The sequence below is a fragment of the Meriones unguiculatus genome, chromosome X (genome assembly GCF_030254825.1).
Source record: "Meriones unguiculatus strain TT.TT164.6M chromosome X, Bangor_MerUng_6.1, whole genome shotgun sequence".
NCBI classification, from domain to species: Eukaryota; Metazoa; Chordata; class Mammalia; order Rodentia; family Muridae; genus Meriones; species Meriones unguiculatus.
Genome location: NC_083369.1, coordinates 139,952,550 through 139,969,282, shown reverse-complemented (window position 1 = coordinate 139,969,282; position 16,733 = coordinate 139,952,550). Strand labels below are relative to the sequence as shown.

Here is a 16,733-nt window from a genome sequence, read left to right as displayed (position 1 = left end):
GGGGAGGAGGGAGGGGCTTATGGGGGGATACAAAATGAATAAAGTGTAATTAATAAAAGTTAAATTTAAAAAAAAAAGCAAAACAACAACAACAAAAAAAAGTTGTGAAAGAAGAAATTTCATTAATGTGTAAAAATAAGACTTTGGGGCCATCCTAAAATACATAGGAAGAACTTGTTTCAGAAATAAAACAAAAGATTTCCTGGCAACTTAAAAACCATGAAACTTTTAGTTCATTTTTGTTATATTGTGGGCTCCATGCTCATGAGTTGCTATTTCCTCATGAATAGCAACTGAATCTTAGGCACCTGTACAGTGTATTCACATAGAAAAGATAAGAAATGAATATTTCTAAGCAAGAGTTCCTCAATAATTAATTACTAAAAATCATTGTTGTTTCATCATTTTATACATAGACATGTACTATTTTGATGGCATAAAAGCCTTTTATTAAAGTAGAAGTGGGTAGTGCTTATCTATCCTTTGTTAAAGTATATTTTAAAATCATGATGAAAAGAAATGGTAATTATCTAGAATTATTTGGTTGTCTGTTAGAAACGGTAATTGACTATTAGAATTTTATGTTTTAATTATTAAATTAAAACCCATTATTCTCTCTCCATTAGTGGACAGAGGGACAAAGGAAGGAGGAGGATAAAGAAACAAAGAGTTCTATTTAGTTCTCACCAAAACATGAGCCAGTTAAGGACTGGAACTGCTATCTCAAGCTGCTCAACCTAGACCTTGAAGGAGAGGGGGAAATTATTTGTGAGCCATGTCCATGTGCCTTTGAAGACACCTCTGACTGTAAAGCTGATAAAGATGATTTAGAGATTGCCCACTCCTTAGTAAAGCCTAAGCTTCTATCCCCAACCTCTGCCAGCATTAGCAGAACAGTTAGTTCACTAACAAAGTCTGACCAAGTGATTCCCTGAGGAGCTCACAGTTTCAAGGGAGCGGGGATTTCTCAGGGTTCCCAAAGCTCCACAAATGCCCTGGTTGAGGGGATACCCATACATCACCTGGGTGGACATCTTGTGTATTTCATTTAAGAGAAATGATATTTTCTCTAAAGCCACACAAAGGATAGTTTTAAAGAGCAAACATGAACTAGTAAGTCATCAGATACTCATGGACAATCTACAAAAGGAAATTCTCCTACTGGAAGACTGACTGTACTATGTATTTTAGGGAAATCTGGCAAGTGGAACTGTGTGATGTTGTTCATTCTTTTCACTGTCGTCACTTTAATTGCAAAGCTGAAAATAAATGGAAATAACAAAAGATGGCCCCTGGAGTCAGCTTCACCTCCAGCTCTAGGAGCTTTCCGAGTGCCAACTCAACCTCCTCCTTGTTCTCATGCATTCTTAGTACTATCTTTATTACAAAGTGTATCTCCATCCAACTCCCACACCTTTGCTCAGCCACCCGGACCATGAGTTCACTTCAAACAATGCTTTGGATGTCAGCTATGCAACATCTCATGTCAGAAGCTTAGCTTTTACTAAAGGTGTTGGTTTTGAGAAAAATTACTACTCTACTCTAGTTCTAGCCCTACAGAAGTGAAATCTGGAAACTAAAATCATTCCCCTCCTCCTCATGTCCCTCCTCACCACCACAATGGGAATTTGGCAGGATGGTATAATTTATCTTCCATGAAATATGTAACCAATCACTTGAAAGAAAGAGGATGGGTCTTATGTTTGCATTTTTATTGGCACTTACTGAACAGAGGTTCTATAGCCTACTGTCTGTGGCTTAAATATACTTAAAGGAGGAGGGTAGGGTAGAGAAACCCCTGGCAAAACACACTAAATACTTCCTTTCTATAACTCTCTTCTATTTCTAGTAGAATATTATACCATTTGCCTATGTCCAAAGTCTTAAGTAAAGAAGGAGAGGCATATAAGACTGATGTGGTGATTTTTCCTTGATCCCACCAAACTAAAAAATTAAAAAAAAAAAAAAACAAGGAAACTAAATCAACTACTGGAAAGTAATCCAAAATTACTATAACCAGGCAGCAGCTTGGATTGACATCAGGTTTTCCAAAGTGTGTCTTATCTGTATAGTTCATGCTTTTAGAGATGGAGGAGAGGCATTTTCATTGGAATCTGAGAAGTTCAGGAGAGATTTTCTTACTGTAGGACTCAACAATAATATACATTGTGAATCTCTAAGTTGATCACTGTTTTCCAAAGAGCTTAGCAAAGTACTCCTTTGAGGTAAAGGGTCTCACAAACACTTGCTCCTAACTACTTACTGCTGGCCCAGTTGGAGTCTTGGTTTTGAAGTCAGACAAACTAGAATCTGAAATCAGTTTATCTTAAATTCCTCTATACCTCAGATTCTGTGTAAGAAACTGGGGAATACCAGCACATACCTGATGGCTTTGTCCTCAGTACTTAGTGAAGAATTTGCTAAAAACAAAACTGGCTTGAACAAAGAACAGCCCTTCTTAGTGGACATAAGGTTAGGAGGGGCTATTATATATGGCAGGCATTCACTGTGTTTACTCAACTCACTTCCTTCAGAATGTTTTGTTTGGAGCCTCTCTAGCCCTAGAGAATCTGGGACAAATAGATTCACAAAGAAATGGGCTCTCTAGTGGCCACTAGGGCACTAAGATTTGAAAGAATGCTATGCCAACAGTAATAATGATAGCTAAAATCACCATTGTTTACTAAGGGATATACTCATCCAGTAAGTGCTTTATATTTATATTATCCTAGTAAGTTTTCAGAGCATACCTTCAAGGTAGTATTATCATCACTCCATTTTATGAAGAAAATAAGACTCACAAACTATAAATCATATTCCTTAGTACAGGCTATTAGTGGCAAAACTAAAACCTCTTATGAATCATTAAAGAATGATAGCTGGGCATGGTGGCCCATGTCTATGATCCTGGCCCTTGGGAGGTACAGGCAGGAAAATCAAGAGTTTGAAAACAACCTCAGTTACAGAATAAGTTTAAAGCCAGCCTGTTATACATAAAACCATGGCAAAGAGGTAGGGCAGGGAGTATGGGGACTTGAAGTGGGTGGCAGGGGGCAGAGATAGACCTAAACTGGGCATGGCAGTTCACATTATAACCCCTGTATCCCAGAGAATTGCCTTAAATTTCAGGCCAGCCCAGGCTACATAAGGTCCAGGCCAGCCTGAGTTATAGAACAAGACTCTGTCTGGAAAACAAACAAACAAAGAATGAAAATGCCTGCCTGATTAAAAAAAAAAAAAAAAAAAAAAAAAAAAAAAAAAAAAAGCTAGATAGGTCTTGATTTCAGGATCTGGACTACCATTCTGTATAAGAACTAAATCAATAAACAAATTTCTTCACCACTGAAAGGAAATATTGCTGATCATTACACACAGATAGAAATGTACTGGTTTTCTAAGATTATATGAGGCCAGAGGAAAGAAAGAGAAATTTTTAAATATGAAATTGTATATAGGAATGTGGAAAATACTCCATGAGGGGTATTTTCTGTGAAGTGTTTCTCAGAGTATCTCCTTCCTCATTTCTTAGCTCTCACCCAAGGAAACAATAGTTTTTCCAAATATCAAATTCATTTGGAGTAGGCTACAACTCTTTAGAGTGCAAAGTCATATGCACACTCTTTTTAAATGATGCCACCTGCTTTACAAATAGCAATACTGAAAAAAATCATTCTGAAAAATTACAAAGCCATAAAATATACTCCAGGAAGTATATGTTCCCTCTTTCCATACGAGATTGGTTTATAGTATACAATTTTGCTGACCCACAATGCCTAAGTACAAAAAAAAAAAATATTACCTGTGTCTTGTGCTTGGCCAATGGAGAGGTTTTTCTCCAGGTGTTTTGGAAGAAGCAACGATGAGAAAAAGCCTTGAGGGTGAGAGAATTCAGAGGTCTGAAAGGAAAGAGGTACAATTTCAACACTCTCTAGAGCACCCCTCACCCATATTCACACAAAACCACACTGCACATCTTTGAAGGGAAAGTTCTTGCTTAAATAAACACACACACACAGAGAGAGAGAGAGAGACAGGCAGGCAGACTGACTGACAGACACATACATACATACATACATACATACAGAGAGAGAGAGAGAGAGAGAACAATAGCTAGAATAGTCAAAAGCTACTGTGCCTTTCAGTGTGGAAGGCACACTGGAATACACACATCCTGGAGAAGCTGATGGAGCCTTTTAGGCGTGGCTGTCTGCCACAATCTTGCTGTATCCAGCCTGGATATAAAGGGGTGTACTCAAGTAATGGGCTGCAATCTCAGAGGTCACATGACTACTTCCAAAGGGACCATATTCCATATAGTCAGGACCAGACTGCTGTTTGCAAAGGCAAGCCACATCAGCATAAAATAGAAAAGAGAAATTCAGTAAATAAGGGCAGAAAATCATCCTTTGGGTCAAATGAATGTGATTTTTAGAAAACATTGACATAATTTGTGTATAACTAGGAGAAAGAAGAAAATATTCCTTCAGACTAGAAAAACATTTGTTTAAAGGAAATACATTTGAGAACACTGTCAAAAATTATTTAATGTGATATTTATATTGTTTCAGCTATTCAATTAACTCCTTGATGGAGAACCTACTTGTGAAAGAGACTCAGTTTCCTAAAAGGAAACAAAAACGTAATCTACAGTTCTGCAGGGTTTTAGAATTAATAGGAAGGAGGCACATGTAAAAACTCAAAGCAACAATATCATTAGCAGATGCCAATGACAGCAGCTCATCTACCTTCCAGAACAATCCTAACCCATGCTCCCAGAGACTCTATTTCCAGAGACTCATGCTGACTATTAGCTATACCACCAGCAATTTTTCTCTCAAACTCTCACTAGGTGGTTACATCCATATATGTTTTCTTACTTAACTGTCTTTAGGCTTTGGCAACCAAGATTGACAGGACTCTGGCCATAACCATTTCATAACCCTACCCAAACTTCTCTTTAGTCCAGTATCTTTCTACAATTGAGAACTACGAGAGATCTAACAAAAATAGTGACTAGTTTGCTATTTAATCTAAGACACTTTGAAGTTCTTTATTTTATTGGCATATTTAATATTACCAGAGAGTCTCATTATGAGACACTACAATTATACAAGTTTTCGTGGCAGGAACACCAAGGCTAGGATCTGATGAGGTTGCCACACACATTGTAAATGATAGCATAATTACCCAGGCTCCCCCAATAAATTGCGGACCATGTAGCTACCTAGCTAGCTTTCCAGCTAAGTGCCTATTTGATCCACAGGGATTAAATGACGTCTATGTCTAGATCCAGTTGTTCAAATGTCACCTCCTCTGTATAAAACATTTTCTGAATCACCAAAGAGGAATTAGTCATTCTGTCTCCTGGCTTGCAAAGCCATGAGCATGTCCAATCACAGTTTCCCAAAGTGTGCTTTAAATTTGTCCTTTTACAAATTAAACCCCAAAGAGAAAGAACTCATGCTAGTCCTCTTGGCATCCACAGCCTTGGAAATACAAGAGATACCCAATAATTATTTGTTTAATTACAGAAAGAAAGAAAAGGAACTCAGTTATTTTAACAGCCAGCCTCTGGACAATGAATTAGATTAGCTATAACCTTAACATAATTTTTTTAAGACACAGGATGACTTCCAAGGTAGGATAACAGATTAGAAGCTGCCTCCATGTGACAACTGAACAAGCAGTGAGGGTAAAAATGAATAGATACAGGAAATCACAAAGAGGTTAATTAGGGTAGTTGAAAAGTATGAAGAAACAGAAAGTAAAAATGAGTAATCACAACATGGCTTCCAGTACAGCTCTCCAAGAGAGAAAGGGGACATAAACCTCATATAAAAGCAGTTTACCTTCTCCTCAAGTGGTACTGGAGATTGCTCTGTTATGCATATATATATATATATATATATATATATATACACATATATAGATAGATAGATAGATATGTGTGTATATATAGACATATGTAACAAAACAAAGGAAAAGAGCAATTAATTTGAGAGGAACTAGGAAGAGGGAATTAGAAGTATTAGAAGGAGGAAATAGAAGGGAGAAAATTATGTAATTATATTTTTATTGAAAAAATTCAGAGACCAGGTTATTAGCCATGTCTGATGGCAAAAACCTGTATTCCCAGCATTTTTTTAGGTTGAGGTAAGAGGATCACAAAGTCAAAAGTCTACCTGGCCTACCAAGTAAGCTAAAGGCTAACCTGGGCAACTTACTGAGATCCTGTCTCAAGATGGCTGGGGATATAGCTCAGGAGTAGAGTGCCTACCTGGCATGCATGGATCACTAGGTCTAATCTCAATAATGGAAGAAAAAAGAAATTTCTAGGCTTCTCACTAGTGCTGTTCCCAAAGAAACCTGGATGAAATAGCCAACCTAACACATACACAACTCACAACACAGAAACACAATAAGAAGTATGCAACCTAACACCTCCAAAAATCATTATTGAATTCAAAGATACAGAAATGGTCGACATACTGAACAAAACATTCCTAAATTTATTATATAATCAATCAATGACATTGAGTGTAGTGGTATACACATCTTTAATCTCAGAGTTTTGGTAGCATAGGCAATTAGATCTCCATGAATTCTAGGCCCGCTGATCTATATAATGAGTTCCAGGACAGCCAAAGTTACATGATAAGACTTTGTTTCAAAAAATGATCAATTATTTCAAAAAGGAAACAAAGAGATGAATTAAGTAAGGAAGTCAGTTCAAGACATGGATAAGTAAGTCAGCAATTGTGGTGGTCTGAATTAAAACATCCCCCATAGACTCATAAGTTTGAAATACTTGGTCTCTAGTTGGTAGAACAGTTTGGGAAGTAATAAGATATATGGCTTTGTTGAAGGAGATATGTCCCTGGGGTTGTTGGGCTTTGAGGTTTCAAAAGACTGGTACATTCCTAATGTTCTCTTTCTGCTTCTTGTTTGTGGATCAAGATGTGAGCTCTTAGTCTAGGCCGTGGTGGCACACACCTTTAATCCCAGCACTCTGGAGACAGAGGCAGGTGAATCTCTGAATTTGAGGCCAGTCTGGTCTAAAGAGTGAGTTCCAGGACAGCCAGGACTACACAAAGAAACCTTGTTTCAAAAACAAAACAAAACAAAACGATCTCTCAGCTGTTCCTAGGGCCCTGCCTTTGCTCTGTCATCATGGGCTCTGTCATCATCTCTGTAATTGTAAGCCCAATTAAATGTTTTCCTTTATATTTTTCCTTAGTTGTGGTGTTTTATAATATCAATAGAAAAGGAATTAAAATGCCAAGAAAAAGAAACTAGAAGTAGGGGCTGGAGAGATGGCTGAGAGGATAAGAGCATTTGGTGCTCTTCCAAAGGTTCTGAGTTCAATTCCCAGAAACCACATGGTGGCTTACAACCATCTATAATGAGATCTGGTGCCCTCTTCAGGCCTGCAGGCACACACGCAGGCAGAACACTGTATACATCATAAATAAATAAACAAACAAACAAACTAGAAGTAACTAAAAAAACATGGATGAAAATTTGAGCAAGGAAAAAAGGTAGGTAATATTAAAAACTAAAAACTCAGTTAATCAAACAAAATTACAATGGGAAACATCATTAATACGCTAAATCAAACATTAAAAATATTAGAAATAGAAGATAATGGCAGGGAAATATTACATTAACATACTAACAAAGAAAAATGAACAAACATGACTACTATACTCTGGGACATGAGAAAGAAACCAAATCTAAGAATCCACAAAGCATGAATTAGAAAAAGGAATTGAGATAAAAGCTAAAGAAATAGTCAATCTATTCAATGGAATCATCATATAAATTTCCTAAAACCATGGATATCAAGGACAAGAGATATTTAGAATTCTAAATAGGCATGTGCAGAGGAGATTATCTATCTTGGAGTTTCTGTTGTGGTTAAACACCATGATCAAAAGTAACTTGAAAAGGAAAGGATATATTTTCATTTATAGTTTGCAGTTCATCACAGAAGGAAGTCAGGAGAGGAACTCAAACAGGGCAGGGACCTGGAAGCAGCAGCTGATGCAGAGAACATGGAAGGGTGCTGCTTATTGGCTTACTCCTCATGGCTTACACATTTTGTTTTCTTATACAACTAAGTACTACTTGCTCAGGGGTAGTACCAACCACAGTGGTCTGGGCCCTCCCACATTAATCTAGAAAATACCCCCCCCCGGCACACACACAGACAGACTTGCTTACAAGCCAATCTTATGGAGGTATTTCTCAATTAAGATTCCCTTTCCAACATATCCCACCAGCACAGTATCCGTAACATATTATTGTGATAATGCCAAAATGACACAACAAAAAAAAGTGTTAAAAGCTACAAAAGAAAATAACACATTCATAAAAAGCAAACCTATCAGAGAAATATCTGGCATTTCATCACAAACCCCTAAACCCAGAAAGCATGGAAAGATATCTTTCAAACTCTGAAAGTAAATCTCTAGTAACAAAGATTATTCCATCAAGCAATGGTATAATTTTAACTTGATAGAGAGCCAGGCTTGGTGGTGCAATGCCCATAATCCCAGAATTTGGGAGGAAGAGGTAGGCATATACCTGTGGGTTTGAGGCCAGCCTGTTTTACACAGGCTGCATAAACTGCATAGTGGGAACTTGTCTCAAAACACAAAAAGCAATGATAGCTTCCAAATAGTCACTGCTAGGGAGATTGATTATGCACAAGAATGAAACTGAATCTTTATCTTACACTATACACAAAATAAACTCAAAATGGACTAAAATGTTAAATGAGTTCTAAGGTCATATTTGTATACATAGTGAGTCCTCCAGTAAGCCTGGACTACATGAGACTCTATCTCAAAAGGCAGACAGACAGACAGCTAGTTTACCCAATTATGGTAAAGAAAAGGACATAAATAGTAAATAAAACAGTATTTATTTGAGCATACACGTAAGCAGATAAGAAATAACATAAAATTACAAATTAAAGTCTTCCTCCCTTGTAGTTCTATAAACTCCAGGTACTTCTAATAGTGCTGGGCACATAAGCAATATTACATCAATAAAAAATGAAAGTAATATGGTAAGATAGAATTCTTAACAGGACAAATGAACAAAGAGTACACAGAGGGGAATGTGAGACAACTTTCTAAAAGAAGTGACGCATGACCTGGCCACTGAGTGGAACTTAGAAAAGGTGAGGATAAGATTGGTTGTTCTCATAAACGTGTACACTCTACAGCACTTAGCAAGGATGGGGAAGAAGGGAACTAAAAACCAGAATGAACTGCATTCTTAATGATAATAGACAAAGATGTTCTCTGTCTATCTCTAGGAACTGACTCATTCTTCACTGTCTCCCTCTTCTCACTTCCCTACTCCTCTACTGGCCTTGCTTTACCTTACAAATTTATTTCTGAGCCAGGTATGGTGGCACACACACAAAACCTTAATTCCAAAATTTGGGAGGCAGAGGCAGGTAAATCTCTTTTGAGTTCACAGCCAACGTGGACTAGTGAGTTCCAGGACAGCCAAGGCTACAAAGTGAAACTGCTGCTGTCAAACACACACGCACACCAAAAACCAACAAAACCAAACTACTCGTTATAAAGTTCTGGTCTCAGGCCAACTAGGATATTTGGCTAGTCGGGTGGTAGTAACAAACTGCAAAAGGACAGAAGGGCATTGAGAATTTTGGCTACCAATACAGGCAAGAGGGAGCATCACAGGAAAAGCTCTCCTATTTCACACACTTCTTGGAACTGGCCACAGCTCTAATTTCTGCCAAGGCAAAGTATTTCTAAGAGCTGCTATTATGAATCATGACACACTCTGAGGAATATGCTAGAATCTAGGTACAGCTGCAGGGTTGAACAGACTGAGAAATACCAACACTTGCATATTTGCTCAACTTGGGATGTTTAAAGAATCTATCCACTCATGGTCCTTGGTATCTTCAAGTTCAATAACATCAAAGAGATGAGAACTCAGGACAGGTTTCCCAACCACAGTAACTAGTAGCTATCCTTCTAATGCTGGGGCCACATTAGTATGCAATCACAAGCAACCAATACATCCTGATTCTTAGTAGTCTTCTAAATGGGAGTGCCTTGTCCCCAACAAATGCATAGAGATCTGTTAGTAGAAAATGAAGTATTAAAACATATATTTTTCTGCCATTTATTTATTTATTTACATTCCAATCATAGCCCCCTCCCGAGTGCTCTCCTTTCAGTCCCATCCTCCCTTTCTCTTCCTCCTATCCTCCTCCCCTACTCCTCAGAAAAGGGGGGCCACCCCACCAGCTCACCCTAGCACATCAAGTTGCATCAGGACTGAATACATCCTCTTCCACTGAAGCTGGACAAGGGAGCCTTGCCAGGGGGAAGTGATCAAAAAGCAGGCAAAAATAGTCCATGTCAGACTCAGCCCCTGCTCCATTTACTAGCGAGCCTACCTGTTGATTACACATGTGTAGGGGGCCTAGGTCCAGTCCATGTATGTTCCTTGGTTGGTGCTTCAGTTTCTGTAATCCCCTCTGGGCCCAGGTTATTTGACTCTGTTGGTCTTCCTGTGATGTTCTTGTCCCTTCCGGTTCCTTCAATCCTTCCCCCTACTTTTCCACAAGGCTTCCCCCTCCCCGCCACCACACTCCACCTAATGCTTGGCTGTGAGTCAGCATCTGTAAAACTTGTATCTTTATCTATTTTCTTTTATCACTAAGTTTCTATTTCCATATGCATTAACTATGTACACAATAGTGACTTTAATAGTTTTAGCTGTAAATAAGCATATATGTCTATATCAGGCATCCATCCTCAGAAAACATTTACCGCAACAGGGCTAATTTATCACCTTCCCCCCCCAAAAAAAAAAAAAACCCTGCAAGGGACTTTGATTAAAAGGACCTGCTCTAGACGCATCAGGCAAGAGTAGAGGTCTGATCTCTGATATTAGAAATAACTTGGGACTTTGTACTAATGTTCATTTAGGTATCATCCACCCAAAGAGCATCAGACCCGTCTGATACCTTTTTCTCAGAGGTGGGACCTGGGGCATCAACCCGCATGCATCTAAAACTAAAAGGGGGAACTGTAGAGAGCTGCGTAATGCCGCGCCTTAAAGATAGAGCTGGTTTCCGCCTTCCACCTTCCCGATGGTGAGTGCTCTCTGTCACAAACAACTCCATATTTGGCTAAGGCTGAGGATCTGGCTTACTTCCGTGTATGTGGACCTATCTGCATTGCCCACGAGGCACGCTGGGGTTGGCTACCCAGAGGCTATTTTAAGCTGTGGGCTGGCTTTCCCCAGGGTCAGAAGATTGTTCAAGGTTCCTAAATAAACTGCATTGAGAAGAACAAAAAAAAAAATCAGAAAGAAGGAGAGGAGGACCTCCCCTATCAGTGGACTTGGGGAAAGGCATGCATGCAGAAAGGGGGGGAGGGTGGGGCCAAGAGGGGAGGAGGGAGGGGCTTATGGGGGGATACAAAAGGAATAAAGTGTAATTAATAAAAGTTAAATAAAAAATTTAAAAAAAAAGGACCTGCTCTATAAACCTACTAAAATCTGTACACCTAAAGAAACTAATCAAGAGGGAGGACTCTTGCTAAAATGCTCAATTCCTATCCAGAAAGGCAAAGAGAATGGACATCAGAAGAAGGAGAAAAGAGGGAACAAGTCAGGAGCCTGACACAGAGGACCTCTGAAAAGCTCTGCTCTGCAGACTATCAATGCAGATGCTGAGACTTATGGGCAACCTTTCAGGGTGCAGGGAATCTTAGGAAAGAAGTGGGAAACAGTAAGATCTGGAGAGGACAGGAACTCCACAAGGAGAGCAACAGAACCAAAAAATCTGAGCACAGGGGTCTTTCTTGAGACTGATATTCCAACCAAGGACTATGCATGGAGATAACCTAAGACCCCTGCACAGATGTAGCCCATGGCAGTTCAGTATCCAAGTGGGTTCCATTGTAATAGGAACAGGGACTGTCTCTGACATGAACTGATTGGCCTGCTCTTTAATCACCTGCCCCTGAGGGGGAAGCAGCATTAGCAGGCCACAGAAGACAACGCAGCCACTCCAGATGAGACCTAGTTGACTAGGATCAGAAGGAAGGAAAAGAAGTTCTCCCCTATCAGTGGACTTGGGGAGGGGCATACATGCAAAGGGTGGAGGAAGGGAGGGATTGGGATGGGAGGAGGGAAGAGAACCACAGGGGGGACACAAAGTGAATAAAGTGTAATTAATAAAGTAAAAAAAATAAAGGAAAAAAAAAGGACCTGCTCTTTTTTGAAAAGACTAAAGGAATGCCAAGTATTATAGTATATATTATATATACTGTATTTAGATAAATAAAAAGTCTTAATAATCTCTCCAAGGATGAATTCTAGGAATTGAAAAAAAATCACACTGAGAAAGAGGGGAAAAAGTCAGATTTGACTAGTCACAGGAAATAAAAGAGCTCTGACACTGACAGGTAAAGGACTGCGGAGACCACAACCATTCACCTTAAATTCCGGGTCCACAGAGCTACAACCCCCTCCCCACAGTAGGTAAGGGGCCCTGGCACCAACAACTCAGCCTACACTACTCGGGCAACCCAGTTTCCAATGATAACAGGTAAGGGTCCCCCAGGCACAAACCACTGGACCCAAACTTCTCCTACCTGTCCAGCTCCTGGAGCTGATTTATAAGGAGTCCTCGACCCTGAACCAACTGTTCACACCTCTGCAGTTTCCTGGTTCCTAACAATGACAGGAGGTAGCAGTCCCAAGACCAGCAGCCCTAGCTGCACACTCCAATTAACTATCTCCAAATACCCAAATCTCAGTCTCCAAACAGAAAAAAAACATGTGAATCTAAGAAATCATGTCTCCTCCAAAAATTACTAATCCCATAATATGAACCCAAATGAGAATGATTTCAAAGAACTCCCAAAGAAAAAAATCAAAAGAATGGAACTCAATGGCAGGCTCTTTGACCTCCCCCCACACACACACAAGGGAGGAGCAGTCCTGCCAGGCCACAGAGGAGGACTTTGCAGCCAGTCCTGAAGATATCTGATAAAACAGGGTCAGATGAAAGGGGAGGAGGTCCTCCCCAATCAGTGGACTTGGAAAGGGGCAGGGAGGAGATGAGGGAGAATGGGAGGGTTTGGGAGGGAATGAAGGAACCGGATACAGCTGGGATACAGAGTTAATAAAATGTAACTAATAATAAAAAAATTAAAATTAAATAAAATGTTTCTGAAAACTTTGCATAGAAAACAGGAAAGCAGAATAAAGTTTCATGTGGACAAAAAAAATGATTATAACTTTGTTCGAACAACTCAAATAAGAAAAAAAAGAGACTAATGAAATAAGGAAGTAAAATTTTCCATACCCAGAAAAAGAGATGCCTATCTAGATTGAAGCCTAGGGAACTCAGGACCAGAAAAGAAATTCCTCAAGTGTCTTAGCTACTTTTCTATTGCTTTAAAGACACAGTATGACCAAGGAAACTCATATAAGAGTTTATTGAGGCCTGCAGTTTCAGAGGATGAGTCCATGACCATCATGGTGGAAAACATGGCAGAAAGCAGGCAGGCATGGTGCTGGAGCAGTAGCTGAGAGCTTATATCTTTATCAGCAAGTAGAAAAGAGAGGGAGGAAGGGAGAAAGAGGGAGGGAGAGAGAGAGAGGAAGAGAGAGAGAGAGAGAGGGAGAGAAAAAGAGAGAGCTAAGGAGGAATGCACTGGGCTTTTGAAACCTCAAAGCCCACTCCCATTGACACACTTCCTCCAACAAGGCTATACCTCTTAACCCTTCCTAAACAGTTCCACAAACATAAGAGCCTAAGGGGGTCTTTCTCATTAAAACCACTACATCATGACATATTTTAGTTAAAATATTAAAAATACAGGATAAAGAATTGGTATTAAAAGTTGCAAGAACAGTCAAGTGATTTGTATAAAAGTAGGACCATCAGAATAATATGTGATTATTTAACAGAAACTTTTAAAGACAAAAAGACTTGGAAAGATGTATTCCAAGTTCTGAAAGGTCACAACTGTCAATCAGAGTATTATAACCAACAAAGCTGGCCATTAAAATTGAAGAAGAAATAAAAATTAACAATAAAAAACAGATTAAGGGAATTTATAACCACTAAGGAAGCAATACAGAAGATACTTAAGGGAATATTTTAGTGTGAAGGAAAGAAGAAAACACACCCAAGGGGTAACAAGCAAAAAATAAACAATGTCAGAACAGTCAACCTAAAAAAAAAAAAAAAAGTCAAAGAAAACACCACAAAATCAACAAAACAATAAGAATTAATACCCATCATTCAACAATAACTCTGAATACTAACTATAACTTACTCAACAAAAAAACACAGACTAGCAGATTGGATCAGAAAACCATAAGTTGGCACAGCAAGAAACCATCACACTCCTTGGAAAAGAAATAGCAGCTTTAATAAAACAAAACCAAAACAACAACAACAAACTCCTGGGTTGCCTTGGATAATGGATGCCAGTGCCCAGCTAAGAAAGCTTCTTGGGTTATATAGGAGAAAACAGTGGCGGCGGGGGGGGGGGGGGGCATCTCACATGCTAGCATAGCCAAGTGGATTAGCATGGAGACTCTGTCAGAAAGAGGAGCTGGGTGAGAAGCATTTCAGATGTGACTGCTGTGGTCAGGAGTGCTCAGCCAGCCATTAAGGCCTTTCCAAGAAATGATTCAGGCTTCTGTTTCTCAGCAAAACCAAGTTTCTAGCAGGGCCAGGCCATGGTGGGACCTGGACCACCACCTTAAAATATGACCATCAGCACTGCTACTTTGGGTGTCCTGTTTTGAGCAGTTCCTCTAGAGAATAAAATTACTTACACAAAAACCTGTATACAGCTTCAGATAGCAAATACTAAAAACAACCAAAGTAGGCAGGCAAAATAATACACAACTGTAATTTAAGCAATTAGAGGCTGGGGACGGAAAGATTAAGAGTTTAAGGCTAACCTCAACTACATAATGATTTTTTTTAATGAGCCAGAGAGATGGCTCAGTGGCTTAGAGCACTGGCTATTATTCTAGAGGACTGGGTTCAATTCCTAGCACCTACATGGTGACTCACAACTGTCTACAACTCCAGTTTCAGGGAATCCTAAGCTTTCTTCTGACCTCCAAGGGCACCAAGAATATTTATGAGATGCACATAACATATATGCAGGCAAATACTCATACATATAAAATGAAATAGATAAATATTTAACAAGTCAAAGCAAATAAAAACAAGGAGGAAAAACACAATAGGTGCAGCCCATCCATTTTCTCCTCATTTTACAGATACTGCTGAATCTATTCCACCTATGAAACAGTGAAACAATGATGAATCAGTTCATGGTTCTCTCCCCTAAATATTCACAGCAGGACATGGGCAGGCACACAAATTTTTAAAATGAGGTGTAAGCATAGGGATATGCCCACATACTAGTGAAATCCAGAAAGAAATTAGCTATGCCTGACAAAGCCAGAAAATGTTTCATGGAGCATAAAAGGTAGGAAATGCAACCCACTGGTCATGGAAGCATTTTAATATGTACATAATGCTTCCTGAGATTAAGGAATAAAATATGTATAGAGCAGAGGGTAGAGGCATTAACCTGGGAAGGTGGGCTAGTGACAACTGTGAGCAGTCTTATAAATCACAGTATTAAAAAAAAAAAAGGCTTGAACCTACTGGTCAGGAAAGGTAATTTCAAGATCTTAATAGGGATGGAGTAGATAACAGCCTGGTTAGAAACTACAGACACTGCAGAGGATTTTTATCTAAATAAAGCAGCCATCACTTGCCAACAGCTCCATCTCAGGCTATCATCCAGAGATTCTGGGCCCAGCGTTGCCTAACGCAGTTTCCTAGGAGGAGCTAAGCATATTTCTATATGCATGATCTTCTATTTATAAGTGCCCACACGAATACATTTCAGCACAATCAGGATGCCATAGATTACAGGGTACATCACTCTTTTATGTAGTAGTAAGAAGGAAAACCACCAGCAATCAAATTATGACACTGTCAATTTAAAAACATTCCCAAATCAGATACTAAAATGTGAAAAAAATATGCATCTCAGAATCAAAGGAATACAGTAATTTTCATTTTCTCAAAACCATGAATAGACTGTTTGGATTCATTTTGAAGCTGCCAGATTGCAGTCTGTTTAAGTCAAGGGGATCCTGAGGGTAATCTGATTATATTCAAACTTCAGGACAATCACTCTGGGGGGTCAGCTGGTGATGAACCAGTAGAAAGCTTGCAGCAGGAAGACCAATGAGGAGGCTCCTGAAATAATCCAGGAGATAAATGATAAAGGCTGAGTTAAAGCCACAGCTGTGGGCATGAAGAAGAGGGAGGGGTCAAATGTAAGAGGTTTATGTAACAAGCCCTACAAGTCGTAAGTGGAGATGGGAAGTGAGGGAGCCAGAAATATCACTGAGGATTGCAGGGTTCCTAGTTTGGAATACACAGACTCATTATTTGTCCAACAATATTTACTAGGTGTCTACCATGTGCCAGGTGCTGGGGTTGTAACAGTGGATGAATAAACATGGTCCCTGCCTTCCTAATACCTTACAGTCTAAGAGACAATACCATTAATTGTAGTGGAGTGCTAGGATGCAAAATCATAAGCAAAAGGGGATAAGGCATGTCTATCATAGAGAAAACTAGATTTGAGTGCCAGTGAGACTTTACTGTTCCAATA

The 16,733-nt window shown here is 39.3% G+C and overlaps 1 protein-coding gene across 1 annotated transcript in view; it reads right to left on the bottom strand.

Moving 5' to 3' along the window:
- The window catches only part of Ppef1 (protein phosphatase with EF-hand domain 1), a 162,078-nt gene that overhangs the window by 87,821 nt on the left and 57,524 nt on the right, over nt 1-16,733 (bottom strand). The window contains exon 3 of the mRNA XM_060374989.1: nt 3,800-3,896. The gene's annotated coding sequence lies outside the window, so the exon portion shown is untranslated. The remainder of the gene's footprint in view (nt 1-3,799; nt 3,897-16,733) is intronic.